This window comes from Bufo bufo, chromosome 1, assembly GCF_905171765.1.
Source record: "Bufo bufo chromosome 1, aBufBuf1.1, whole genome shotgun sequence".
Lineage (NCBI taxonomy): Eukaryota > Metazoa > Chordata > Amphibia > Anura > Bufonidae > Bufo > Bufo bufo.
Genome location: NC_053389.1, coordinates 272,010,923 through 272,026,174, shown reverse-complemented (window position 1 = coordinate 272,026,174; position 15,252 = coordinate 272,010,923). Strand labels below are relative to the sequence as shown.

The 15,252-nt window shown below is 43.4% G+C and overlaps 1 protein-coding gene across 3 annotated transcripts in view; it reads right to left on the bottom strand.

Moving 5' to 3' along the window:
* Positions 1-15,252, bottom strand: part of TSPAN9 (tetraspanin 9) — a 472,297-nt gene that overhangs the window by 252,654 nt on the left and 204,391 nt on the right. Inside the window, exon 4 of one of the 3 annotated variants that reach the window (XM_040439367.1) lies at positions 14,034-14,112. The exons of the other annotated variants lie outside the window; for them this stretch is intronic. The gene's annotated coding sequence lies outside the window, so the exon portion shown is untranslated. The remainder of the gene's footprint in view (positions 1-14,033; positions 14,113-15,252) is intronic. 3 annotated transcript variants of the gene reach the window in all.

The following is a 15,252-nucleotide window of genomic DNA, read 5'->3' as shown; positions in this document are numbered from 1 at the left end:
AGCTGCTGGCCACAGTTGCTTGTGATTGGTATTTATGCCACGCTAGCTAGTTTTGTGTTACTATAGATTGCTGACCTTTTGCCCATTTCTCTAGCTTTGCATCTGTATACCGATTTTGCATCTGACATGGCCTCCTAGCATTTGACTCTGCTTGTTAGTTGACCTTGCTTGATATTTGAAACTGGAATTAAACTATGAGTCTTTGATCTTGCCTTTACCTGATGACTTTGTCTCTGACATCTCCTGGTTTCACTCTGCTATGTATTTGACTTAGCTTTTGGATTCTGATCCTGGTTTTGCTTGTCTGGTTTTAACCTCTGTAATTTGAATTCAAAAGATTTGAGAATGAATCAGCTTATCCAGGCGAAGTGAATAAATATACACTGCTCAAAAAAATAAAGGGAACACTTAAACAACACAATGTAACTCCAAGTCAATCACACTTCTGTGAAATCAAACTGTCCACTTAGGAAGCAACACTGAGTGACAATCAATTTCACATGCTGTTGTGCAAATGGGATAGACAACAGGTGGAAATTATAGGCAATTAGCAATACACCCCCAATAAAGGAGTGGTTCTGCAGGTGGTGACCACAGACCACTTCTCAGTTCCTATGCTTCCTGGCTGATGTTTTGGTCACTTTTGAATGCAGGTGGTGCTTTCACTCTAGTGGTAGCATGAGACGGAGTCTACAACCCACACAAGTGGCTCAGGTAGTGCAGCTTATCCAGGATGGCAAATCAATGCAAGCTGTGGCAAGAAGGTTTGCTGTGTCTGTCAGCGTAGTGTCCAGACCATGGAGGCACTATCAGGAGACAGGCCAGTACATCAGGAGACGTGGAGGAGGCCGTAGGAGGGCAACAACCCAGCAGCAGGACCGCTACCTCCGCCTTTGTGCAAGGAGGAACAGGAGGAGCACTGCCAGAGCCCTTCAATATGACCTCCAGCAGGCCACAAATCTGCATGTGTCTGCTCAAACGGTCAGAAACAGACTCCATGAGGGTGATATGAGGGCCCGACGTCCGCAGGTGGGGGTTGTGCTTACAGCCCAACACCGTGCAGGAGGTTTGGCATTTGCCAGAGAACACCAAGATTGGCAAATTCGCCACTGGCGCCCTGTGCTCTTCACAGATGAAAGCAGGTTCACACTGAGCACATGTGACAGACGTGACAGAGTCTGGAGACGCCGTGGAAAACATTCTGCTGCCTGCAACATCCTCCAGCATGACCGGTTTGGCATTGGGTCAGTAATAGTGTGGGGTGGCATTTCTTTGGAGGGCCGCACAGCCCTCCATGTGCTCGCCAAAGGTAGCCTGACTGCCATTAGGTACCGAGATGAGATCCTCAGACCCCTTGTGAGACCGTATGCTGGTGCGGTTAGCCCTGGGTTCCTCCTAATGCAAGACAATGCTAGACCTCATGTGGCTGGAGTGTGTCAGCAGTTCCTGCAAGACGAAGGCATTGATGCTATGGACTGGCCCGCCCGTTCCCCAGACCTGAATCCAATTGAGCACATCTGGGACATCATGTCTCGCTCTATCCACCAACGTCACGTTGCACCACAGACTGTCCAGGAGTTGGCAGATGCTTTAGTCCAGGTCTGGGAGGAGATCCCTCAGGAGACCGTCCGCCACCTCATCAGGAGCATGCACAGGCGTTGTAGGGAGGTCATACAGGCACGTGGAGGCCACACACACTACTGAGCCTCATTTTGACTTGTTTTAAGGACATTACATCAAAGTTGGATCAGCCTGTAGTGTGTTTTTCCACTTTAATTTTGATTGTGACTCCAAATCCAGACCTCCATGGGTTGAAAAATTTGATTTCCATTTTTTTATTTTTGTGTTATTTTGTTGTCAGCACATTCAACTATGTAAAGAACAAAGTATTTCAGAAGAATATTTAATTGACTCAGATCTAGGATGTGTTATTTTTGTGTTCCATTTATTTTTTTGAGCAGTGTATTTACTAAGTGTGATTACATAAGATAACACAGATAAATCACATACAGTGATAAACATCACTAGCCTAAATATGCAATATGGGGTATGGCTGTCTAACACATTATAGCACATGACCATCACTCCAGGGTGTACAAGAGATATAAAAAATCAATACTTACATCCTACCTAAGTTCCAAGTGGAGTCCCCCACTAATCTACAGTACAGACCAAACGTTTGGACACACCTTCTCATTCAAAGAGTTTTCTTTATTTTCATGACTATGAAGGCATCAAAACTATGAATTAACACATGTGGAATTATATACATACCAAACAAGTGTGAAACAACTGAAAATATGTCATATTCTAGGTTCTTCAAAGTAGCCACCTTTTGCTTTGATTACTGCTTTGCACACTCTTGGCATTCTCTTGATGAGCTTCAAGAGGTAGTCCCCTGAAATGGTCTTCCAACAGTCTTGAAGGAGTTGCCAGAGATGCTTAGCACTTGTTGGCCCTTTTGACTTCACTCTGCGGTCCAGCTCACCCCAAACCATCTCGATTGGGTTCAGGTCCGGTGACTGTGGAGGCCAGGTCATCTGGCGCAGCACCCCATCACTCTCCTTCATAATCAAATAGCCCTTACTTTCAAAGTTTTCCCAATTTTTCGGCTGACTGACTAACCTTCATTTCTTAAAGTAATGATGGCCACTCATTTTTCTTTACTTAGCTGCTTTTTTCTTGCCATAATACCAATTCTAACAGTCTATTCAGTAGGACTATCAGCTGTGTATCCACCTGACTTCTCCTCAACGCCACTGATGGTCCCAACCCACATTTATAAGGCAAGAAATCCCACTTATTAAACCTGACAGGGCACACCTGTGAAGTGAAAACCATTTCAGGGGACTACCTCTTGAAGCTCATCAAGAGAATGCCAAGAGTGTGCAAAGCAGCAATCAAAGCAAAAGGTGGCTAATTTGAAGAACCTAGAATATGACATATTTTCAGTTGTTTCACACTTGTTTGTTATGTATATAATTCCACATGTGTTACTTCATAGTTTTGATGTCTTCAGTGTGAATCTACAATTTTCATAGTCATAAAAATAAAGAAAACTCTTTGAATGAGAAGGTGTGTCCAAACTTTTGGTCTGTACTGTATGTGTGTATCAAGCATGTTCTGAGATACTCAGGAATGTGGTCTTATCAACAGAATGGCTTAGGTGGGTATGCCTAACCCACTACATTACAAGGAATTACAAGGAATATCCCTACACAGAATACTAAAAGTAAAATAAAAAGAGACAAAATTAAAGGGGACAGAACCAATCAGTACTTACCCTTACATTATAACCTCTTTCTGCCTTACTTTAGGTTTAGGTCCCTGCACTTGGCGAAGTCAGGGACCATCGCCAAATTGTGGAGCGCAGCCTTCTCTTCAGCCAGCTGATCAGCAGGGGCGCCGGGTTTCGGACCCCAGCCGATCTGATATTGATGACCTATCTTGAGGATAGGTAATCAATATTAAAATCCTGGAAAACCCCTTTATGATGATTGGAACCAGCTGGGCAGATCTATTTTAAAATGGATTCCAAAATATCGTAATAGATCCCATCAACTTATGATAGATGCACAAGGTTTCTATTGGAGTTTCAGTATTTCTGATGGCAAGAATACCACTGCTGATCCTTGCCATCAAAAACAGTTGAATCATGATGGAGCAGAATACAGGGGTAGTGTGACCAGAACCTTAATCAAACTGAAGAGGAATGCAGACCATCAGTTGATTTAGGTGATCACCACTTAAGCATTTTCAAAGGGATAACAGTTACTAGCATATCCATAGGGGTGCAGAGGTTGCTGCTGCATCTTGGCTGTGGGCCCTCAGGTGACTCAAAGGCACCTCTGCCACAAAAAGGTAAGCATTAACACAACTTGCACTTTCTTTCCGACCGCAAATCCAAGCTCTTTCCACCACCTGCCGCCTCCAACTCAAAAACATCTCCCGCATCCGTGCTTTCCTTAACTTTGAATCTGCGAAAATTCTTGTACATGCCCTCATTATCTCCCGCCTAGACTACTGCAACATTCTCCTCTGTGGCCTTCCATCTAGCACTCTCGCACCCCTCCAATCTACCCTCAACTCTGCTGCCCGACTGTAACGGATCCGCTTCCATTAATGGACGCTTCCTAGCTTGCGCCGAGGACCACAAGCACTGCACTGGACACCACAACCACCGCAGACTCCACAACCGCCGTAGCTTAACTGGAGCCGCGCCGTCTTCCTTCCACCCTGAATGGACCTCCAGCATTCAGGACCGTGTGGGAAAGATCTCTCCTCCAGGGAATATGCAGAGCATAGCAATCCCCAGCGTGATACAGCAATTCCCTCCAATAACGAGACAAGGCTGCGTTTTGAAGGGTTAGAAAAACATGAACTCTTTATTGAGGGCTACCCACCCGTATTCATGCAGGTCCCCATCTGGTGTACACGCCCCTAGGGGACCAGAAGGAGAACTGTGACACAGGACAGACACGTAGCACTCAGGATACACAACACATCCCCACAATGCATCATGGTTTCCTCCTCTCTGCCCTGGAGACACCCGAAGCAATTCAATTATCTCTCAGGACAAAGGGAAATCACTAATACACATGTGGGAACAACAGGACAGGAATCACCACCCAAATACACAAAATCCTCCCTTCTGTCTGTGATATAATTATGGATTAACATAACTATCACAGACAGTAAAAATACAGTTTTTAAACATACACTGTAACTTTAAGACCATACATTCCATCTCCATAAAAAATACATATTTAAACTCAGCATACATCAAACATAAACACTTCCAAAAATCACACAAATCCCTCCAGCGGATCAAAAGTTAAGCGGAAGTCCCTTATGACCGACTGCAAGCACAAATTCCTGCCCAAAACAGTTCCATAGATTTGGGCTGTGCGGTCGGTCAATTTCATGCAGAAAAATGACTAAGTCCCATCTTCGAACGGGACTTAGTCTCTGGAGCTGAAAGTTCAGTATGGAAGAAGGTAAGGGTCAGCGGTGTTCGTGTATTTGCGCATCCGATTTTAGTTCCACAGAATCTTTAGTATACACCGCTGACCGCGTTCGGTCCTATTAACAGTCCAGACATGCGGCATAGTTCTGTTACACTGTTCTTGAAGGGTAATATGTCCAGGGGCCATAGTCGTAGGGCAGGAGGCTAGCCATAAGTTTTCTACAATGCCCAGTGGCAAATGGCAGTTTGTCACACCGACTAATCCACCTCTCACCCTATTACTCCTCTGCCTCTCCCCTCTGCCAATCCCTTCACTGGCTCCCCATTGCCCAGCGAATTCACTTCAAAGTACTAACAAATACATACAAGGCCGTCCATAACCTGTCCCCTCCCTACATCTCTGAGCTACTTTCCCGATACATCCCCACACGCACTCTCCGATCCTCACAAGGCCTCCTTCTCTCCTCTCCTCTTATCGCCTCTTCCCACAATCGACTCCAAGATTTCTCCCGTGCATCCCCCATACTCTGGAACTCGCTACCCCAACATATCAGACTCTCACCTACATTGGAATCCTTCAAAAGAAACCTGAAAACCCACCTCTTCAGACAAGCCTACAACCAGTGACCCTGCTGTCTCTATACCGCCATGACCAACTTAACTCGCACCTACTGTGTCCTTCTCCCATACCATGTAGATTGTAAGCCCTCACGTGCAGGGCCCTCTCTCCTTCTGTACCAGTTTGTAACTTGTCTTGTTTATGATTAGTGCAATTGTCTGTATTATGTATGTGCACCGCTTATCATATGTACAGCGCTATGGAATGAATGGCGCTTTAATAATAAATAATAATAATAATAATAATAATAATAATAGTTGCACTGGAGAATAAAGCTAAAACAGACTGTTCAGAGATGCAAGATCTGTCTGTCTGCCCCTAAAGATTAACCTCGACCTGTAAAATGTTGTACTCATTTATTAAAATTAGTCTGGAAGGCTGGCACTCATATTTTAAAAAACTAGGAGTCCTTAAAGTTTATAGCAACCAACCAGAGCCAATTAAAAAAAAATAATAATATGAAAGCAGCCAGAATGCTGTAGGTAACAAAGTTAATTCTTCTATAAGATAATTTTCTGATAAACGTTGTTCATGGGGATGAAATGTTGAATGGATACAAATGACTATGTTGTAAATCATGACACCTTAAGGGTCCATTCACACATCCGTTTTTTCTTTCCTGATCTGTTCCGTTTTTTTTCGGAACAGATCAGGACCAGATCTGGACCCATTCATTTTCAATGGGTCCTGGAAAAAATCGGACAACACAATGTGTGCTGTCCGTTTCCGTTGTTCCGTTCCGCATGTCCGATTAAATATAAAACTTGTCCTATTCTTTTCCGCAAAAATCGGATCCTGGTACAATACAAAGTCAATGGATCCGCAAAAAACAGAAGACATTCGGATGTCATTACGTATGTCATCCGTTTTTTGCGGATTCCGTTCCCGGAAATTACATTTCAATTTTTTTTTAAATTTTTTTTAAAGAAATCCAAACAACTTTATTTGCTTATTGAAATTTATACATATTTCCGTTTTTTGCGGATCCGCAAAAAACGGATGACATACGGAAACATTTTCAGGAACAACGGATCCGCAATAATACTGACGTGTGAATGTTGGCTAATTTTGACTACAGACTGATTGTCTTCCCCTGATGTTTTTTTTTAGGATGCTCCATTGATCCAAAAATCTGAGCTCTTATATAACTCACTGTTTCATAGCTGTTATGTATTTCGTGTAAGGATATGAATTATACGACATTTTAAAACAAGACCAAATACACAACAATATCATCAAAACAAATGCATAGATCTTCTTGCCATTAATCTCTGCTGAGCACTTACTTCCCTTGTAAACTGAGAATATTTGATCCATATGCCTATAAACGACAATGTAATCATATTCCTTCATATCTCTGTTGTGAAGCATCTCTCATTTACCGTGCATTTAAATTCACAATGATGCTTTTTAACGACTCAGCACTTAAAGTCGTTTGTAGATTTAGCTAGTGGCAAAATTATAAAGGAACCCCTCCCGATTTTCTAATCGAAACCATTTGATCTTGACGTAATTCTTTGGTAATACTTCATTTTAATCTAGGAACAAGATGGAAAGTAAATTGCTGTGGGCATTTTTTATAGATTTATATTTAAACTATATAATTGGTGTTTTTGCTTAAAAAAAGGAGCAAAACATAGAAACATTAAAACAAAAAAAAAAGTACCGTATTTTTTGCCCAGAAAGACGCCCATAAAACACACCTAGGTTTTTGAGGAGGAAAAAAAATATTTTTAACCAAAAGGTGTGGGTTTTGAACTAATGGTGGTCTGTGGATAACACTATTATGGGGGATCTGTGGATGGCACTGTTATAGGGAGGGGGATCTGTGAATGGCACTGTTATGGGGAGGGTCGATCTGTAGATGGCACTGTTATCAGGGGGATCTGTGGATGACACATATATAGCATCTTATGCTAAATAAGTGTCATCCACAGATCACCACCCATAACAGTGTCCCCAATACACCGGGCCCCTCCTCTCACAGCAGTATTCATATGTAAACTGCCGGCCGCTCTGCCTGCTACGGTACGGGAGCTTGATAGTAAGTAGTAGTACACGGGATAGCACTACTGTAACTAAAGTTAAGAAGAGGTTAAGGATAACAGTTTACATATGAATACTGCTGTGAGCGGCGGGGCCCGGTGTAAGAGTACAGTGACTGCACCGGGCCCCGCCGCGATTCCAGCAGTTGCTGGCCTCCAGCCCCTCCTCCCTCCCCTTGATACATCGCCGCTCTGTGCAGCATCGCAGCCGGTGATGTATCAATGTTAGCATTCACCCCATAAGACGCACTGCCATTTCCCCCCCCTTTTTGGGGGGGAAAAGTGCGTCTTATGGGGCGAAAAATACAGTAAATGTAAAAAAATTATAATATAAAACAGTTATATTAATATAAAAAAAATATATATAAAAAAATATACTATATGGCAAAAAATTGGTGCCCTCGGGATAAAAATAATAGGAAAACCTGACGTGTATTTGCCTCATCTAGCTCGCTATCTTGCCATCCCTTGTAGGAAAGAAGGCAAGCACAAATGAATAGGGTAGGGACAACCAAACTTAGGAGCTTCATTGTAAGGATAGTCAAGGATAGGTCTGGAGTTTGTTCCGCTTGCCTGTCTTTGTAGGAAAGAAAGGCAGCAGAGATTCACAGACCTCATGGGGCTGGTTCCAAACCTTACTTGTGACCCCTTGCTACAATATAGGGAGCTCCAAAAAGTAAAAAAAAAACACAAAAAAAACCAGGCCTGGTATTTGTCCCCTTGCCAAAATCTGAAAAAAGGGCGGCAAAAGTTCACAATCCCAATGAGAATCAGCCAAAAAACCTTGTAATGTCCTCATACAGTAGCAGCATAAATTAAAAAAACATTAATGGGACGCACAAGGATAAGAGGGCATGGTTTTTGTTTGATTTGCTCAGATCTTCATCTGATACCTGAAAAGACAGCATACTTTGGCCTCATGCACACGGACGTTTTTTTTTGCGGTCGCAAAACGGATTTCTGTTGTTCCGTGATCTGTGACCGCTTTTTCGTCCGTGGGTCTTCCTTGATTTTTGGAGGATCCACGGACATGGAAAAAAAGTCGTTTTGGTGTCCGCCTGGCCGTGCGGAGCCAAACGGATCCGTCCTGACTTACAATGCAAGTCAATGGGGACGGATCCGTTTGACGTGGTGGCTGCCCGACTGTTTATGGAGGGTAGACAGGGACTGGGGGTCTCCTTCCCCTCCCTTTTCTATCTCCTTAGGGTACTTGTATGGCCCTAGTTCTGGAGTTTAAGGTTTTAGGATTATGAGGGGTTAATAGATTGCACGGCAGGAAGAGGAGGCGGGTAGCGGGAGGGTACTTATGTGCTGTCCCCGCCTATCCTCTTCCTCTTTATCGGAAGCGCGGTGCCCCCTCCCTCCCTTTTGTTTAATGTATTTGAAGGTTTAATGTTATTTTATATTTCTGTTTGTCAGTGTGTTATGTCCTCAAGGAGGCTGTATGCAGGTTGAAGAATTTTTTAAGTCACAGCTGGCGGCAAGTTACTGTAACTGAAAAGTTATTAATGATGGGTTTGGCGTAATCTGCCCGTTGGGAGTCCAGCGGCTGGCGGATCGCACGGTTTTATACCGTTGCCGTTCTGATGAATAATAAATATAGCTGTGGCCGACTACCACCCAGCAATAAAGAAAGGTTAAAAGAAAGAACGTGGTCAGTGTCCTTATTTGGGGGATGGTTGCCAAGTATGGGCCAGTGGGGGTAGGGGTCCCCCCCCTTCATCCTTTGTTATTACCAACAGTCTTGACACAATATGGTGCAATTGCAAACGGATCCGTCCCCCATTGACTTTCAATGTAAAGTCAGGAGTCCCTATTATACCATCGGATCTGAGTTTTCTCCAATCCGATGGTATATTTTAACTTGAAGCGTCCCCATCACCATGGGAACGCCTCTATGTTAGAATATACCATCGGATTTGAGTTAGATTGTGAAACTCAGATCCGACAGTATATTTTAACACAGAGGCGTTCCCATAGTGATGGGGACGCTTCAAGTTAGAATATACTGAGAACTGTGTAATAACTGCCCCTTGCTGCCTGGCAGCACCCGATCTCTTACAGGGGGCTGTGATCCGCACAATTAACCCCTCAGGTGCCGCACCTAAGGGGTTAATTGTGCGTATCATAGCCCCTGTAAGAGATCAGGTGCTGCCAGGCAGGAGGGGGCACACCCCACTCCCTCCCCAGTTTTAAATTCATTGGTGGCCAGTGCGGCCCCCCCTCCCTCCCCTGTATTACTGTACATTCATTGGTGGCCAGTGGGCCCCCCCTCCCTCCCCTGTATTACTGTACATTCATTGGTGGCCAGTGGGCCCCCCCTCCCTCCCCTGTATTACTGTACATTCATTGGTGGCCAGTGCGGCCCCCCCTCCCTCCCCCTCCTAATTAAAATCCCCCCCCATCATTGGTGGCAGCGGAGAGTTCCGATCGGAGTCCCAGTTTAATCGCTGGGATTCCGATCAGTAACAATGGCAACCAGGACGCTACTGCAGTCCTGGTTGCAATGGTTACTTAGCAATTTTTAGAAGCATTATACTTACCTGCGAGCTGCGATGTCTGTGACCGCCCGGGCGCTCCTCCTACTGGTAAGTGAAAGATCTGTGCGGCGCATTGCTTATAGCACAGATCTGTCACTTACCAGTAGGAGGAGCGCCCGGCCGGTCACAGACATCGCAGCTCGCAGGTAAGTATAATGCTTCTAAAAATTGCTAAGTAACCATGGCAACCAGGACTGCAGTAGCGTCCTGGTTGCCATGGTTACTGATCGGAGCCCCAGCGATTAAACTGGGACTCCGATCGGAACTCTCCGCTGCCACCAATGATGGGGGGGGATTTTAATTAGGAGGGGGAGGGAGGGGGGGCCGCACTGGCCACCAATGAATGTACAGTAATACAGGGGAGGCAGGGAGGGCCCACTGGCCACCAATGAATGTACAGTAATACAGGGGAGGGAGGGGGGGCCCACTGGCCACCAATGAATTTAAAACTGGGGAGGGAGGGGGGGTGCCCCCTCCTGCCTGGCAGCACCTGATCTCTTACAGGAGGCTATGATACGCACAATTAACCCTTCAGGTGTGGCACCTGAGGGGTTAATTGTGCGGATCACAGCCCCTGTAAGCGATCGGGTGCTGCCAGGCAGCAGGGGGCAGTCATGTACACAGTTCGTAGTATATTCTAACTTGAAGCATCCCCATCACTATGGGAACGCCTCTGTGTTAGAATATACTGTTGGATCTGAGTTTTCACGAAGTGAAAACTCAGCTCTGAAAAAGCTTTTATGCAGACGGATCTGCGGATCCGTCTGTGTGAAAGTAGCCTACGGCCACGGACCACGGACGCGGATGCCAATCTTGTGTGCATCCGTGTTTTTTCACGGACCCATTGACTTGAATGGGTCCGTGAACCATTGTCCGTCAAAAAAATAGGACAGGTCATATTTTTTTGATGGACAGGAAACACGGATCACGGCCGCGGATGAACAACGGTGCATTTTCCGAGTTTTCAACGGACCCATTGAAAGTCAATGGGTCCGCAGAAAATCACGGAAAACGGAACAACGGCCACGGATGCACACAACAGTCGTGTGCATGAGGCCTTTCACAGGCCCTGTCGCATTGGGAACAAATATTCCTTCAAACACTCTAAATACAAAATGGGGAATCCAGAAACTAAATTCTTGTTTGTTTGCCCTGTCCTGATCTTAAAAACCAGCAACACAAGTTCATGTTCACATGGGTAAGGGCTGAACTTAATGTGGGTAAACCCCCAAGGGACACCAATTTCTTATGTATCCTATCAAACTCATTCTCAGAAAACATTCCGATTAACGGTACTTTCACACTTGCGTTAGAGGATTCCGGCAGGCAGTTCCATCGCCGGATCCGTCTGACAATTGTATTGAAATACCGGATCCGTCTTTCAGGTGTCATCCGGAAAAACGGATTTAATTTTTTCACAGATTTTTTTTTTACAGATTTGGATTCGCCATTAATTCATTTCAATGGAAATTAATGCCGGTATTATCTCCGGCCAAATACCGTAAGAGGGACTGAACTAAAGACATCCTGATGCATACTGAACGGAATGCTTTCCATTCAGAATGCATTAGGATAAAACTGAAGAGTTTTTTCTGGTATTAAGCCCCTAGGACGGAACTCAATATTGGAAAACTTTAACGCTAGTGTGAACGTACCCTAACTCTTTAAATTTTGCAAATTGTTGTATGCCAAAAAATTTTATTAAAAAACTCAATATTCTTTCACAGGGTAAAATTTCTTTTCAATAAAAAAACTAATATTCAGTACAAGTAGTAGATCTGCAGCTAATAGCACAAATCATCTCTGTGGCTCCTTCTGAAAACTGAGGTGCATGTAATGAAGTCCTTCTTATGGACCTGTTTCACAACAGGCACAATGTGATTTGTGAGTTACTGATACGGTTTGCAAATCAAAAACTCTGCTAAATGTTGTTAGGCCCTGCACATTCTTAAAATGATTTCATTCTTTGGAAGGCAATTTAAATAAATCTTTGAAAAGAGAATAATAAAGTTGCATATTGATCAAAACAAGGCAAATTTTTTAAAATGAGAAGAGAAATGCAACTTTAGAAAATAAAGTGGAAAAGAAAAGGCAGTTTTGCTGAAATGGACTTAGATCACTATAGAGTCAGATTACTTTAGCTCAGTAATATTGTAGAGGCCTTAATATGGATATTTAAATATGTCCAAATTGCAGCCATCAGAATCCATCTTTACTTACACCTTTTAACTTTTTTAATTCTAACTTTTTACCACACTCCCTTTCACACCATGAAACAGTAAGGACAATAGACCATCTACTGAACCATGGAGTAACATTAAACCTGCCATCTCCATCAATAATGATTGATGGGTTCCGATATCCCGCTCCTCTATCAATCAGTTGTTCCCTGCAACGACTGGCGCCAGAACTAGCACATTGAACAAGGATAGCACAGCTCCATTCAAAGCCTAGTGGTCGTATCAGGTTACTGCAGCTGAGCTCCCATACACTTGCAGCTGCAGTCACATGACAAGACCACTACACTTTGAACAGAGCTGTGATTTCAACTTTGTTTAATGTGCTAGTTCCAACACAAGCAGCTGGAGGTAGCATCTGATAGGTGGGTGTGCAGGGTGTCAGATGACAACTCATCAATATCAGCAGTGTGGAAAACTCCTTTAATACAGCATCTAATGGAACATGGATTGGTCCGGTCCTATGGAGTTCTATGGTTTATTATGGCTCCATACCCCTCAGAGGTTGGACAATATGAACTACTGACACTAGATTGCACACACACAAATGAAAAAATGGGAAAAATCTTGAGTATAATACAGCCATACAGCCATACAGCCACATGACCTTCCATAAAGGACTTTTTAATCATATTGATTTTTCACCCTTTTTATATGGAACTTGATTCTTATTTGCTTTCCACAATATCCAAACACAAAGGAAACAAGACATTTTCAGCTTTTCAACTGTAAATAGATGATATTGCTTTCTAGTCCAAGCATGCCTCTTCTCTTATATTAGAGATGAGTGAATTTCTTGAAATTCATTTCGGGTTTGCTATATTTTCCCAAAAATTTAATTCACACCCTAATAAAATATGCTAAATTTGCCCAGAAATTTGTTATATACCACTCTCTGGTTTCATAGGACCGAGATTTGACAGATAGAGATGTAGATAGATAGAGAGAAAAAGTAACCCAACCAAGGCCTCTCAGGCAACCAAGCAAATATTCTTTGCTCGGCTCTGTCAAAGGGTACTTACCCAGAAAAGGCTGGGTTCCTTGTATGGTATGAGACACTCAGTTTCCTTTTCTATTTGGAAAGGAGACTGGTTTGTATGTCTCTTTTCCAGAAAAAAACATGATGTGGGCAGGGGTGCACCTAGCCTTTCTGCTGCCTGAGGCGAAAACTGAAACGGCATTCCCCCTCCCCAATTTCTTAACCTAACACCTTCCCTTTAGCCCATGGCCCTTCAACTGCCCCTCTCTTGCCCCTACCTGGTGCTGCCTGAGGAGATCACCTCACCTGGCCTCATTGGTGGTGCACCCCTGGATGTGGGGATACAAGCACGGCAATAGGGAAAAAACTGGATTATGAAAAAGCAGATAATGCAGATGTATTTCCAGAAACCCACAGTAGCATACTAGACTTCTCTCTCTCTCTCTCTTTCTCCTTTTCTCTCTAACTCTCTCTGTCTCTCATCCCAAATAAATTTGGGACAAATTCTGATTTAATTCTCTAATCTGTTTGCCATAATTGATATTTTTCACATAAAAGTCTCTTTCACTCTTATTTAATCATTTTTCTTGAATGATTCACCTAAACAAAGATTTTTCTCTGACCTTCTGTTTGCTCTTACAACTCACCTGCTTCTATAATTGGATATCCAGATGTTACAAATTAATCAATCCTTGAGTCTGCTTAGAAGTGCAAGCACACCGAGCCCTGCGAAAGAAGATTAGAAAAAAAAAGTGTAAAAAAAAGAGGTCATGGAACAAAAGGCGAGTATTCTATTATTTAGAGAGATACAAGAAGAATTGCCTGAGCATTGAAAATGGAAGTAGATACACATTTCCTTTTATGAAGCCACTATTTTGCATTTAACCAATAAATAGTAATGCAGGTCCTAAATAATACTGTCATAGAAGAAATATAACTGCTTGCTTCAAAGGCCTTGGAGCTAGAGTAAGAGTCACTGGTGCAGGATCTACAATTCTTGAACTGGCTTTCCTTTCTTTTTCATCTTTGGTAAGTTTTCAAATGGTTCAAACTTGTTAAATTTATTAATTTAGCTATAAAGGGTAGAAGAAGGGGGTATTTTAATATCCATGAATAAATATGGACTGTTTGTAGGTCTATTCATTCATACGGGTCAAATTAATTCACCAATGTGGAGGCTTTCATAATTCTGCCTCCAGATGGCACATACTATCAAAATACATTGCCATATGGTGCCACAGCAAAGGTGCCTAGGTTTTAAGTATATCTCTTAACACCTGTGAACTAGTACAATGGTGGAACATAGGGAGTAGAGCTCCTGTGCTGAAGCACGGTTCATGCTGCAAAGTGTGGAGGAAACTCCCTTGAAAATGTAAGTATGGCCCGAGACACAATGGTTGTTGGGGAAATTACACAGCACTGGCTCTCTTTAATGTGGAAGCGCATAGGTGTGGGGACACCACATTCCTTAGAAAGCCCAGTGGCTAAGATGATAAAATAAGTTGTTAGGTATGGGCCAGTATGACTGTTATATTCTTGTGTTATGGGCCACCATTTGGGAAGAGACTGGGACGGGGCTAGAAGACTGTACTAGGTCTACTGGATTCATGGCATCCCTAGTGCTAATACTAGGCATTCCGTGACTAAAGGAGGAGGCTACTGTGTGACCCTGGACTTAGGGATACAATATTTTTAAGCCAGGCTGTTGAAATAGTAGAGAACTGTAGTGTCTTGATGCCTGTTTTTGGTCAGAACTTTGCTCATAACTTTCTACAGTAAAGATTACTGTTGTTGCCACATCTACTGTCACTGTCACTGCACCACTTACTTATGACTGGATTGCACCCACTGTACTGTGACATTATC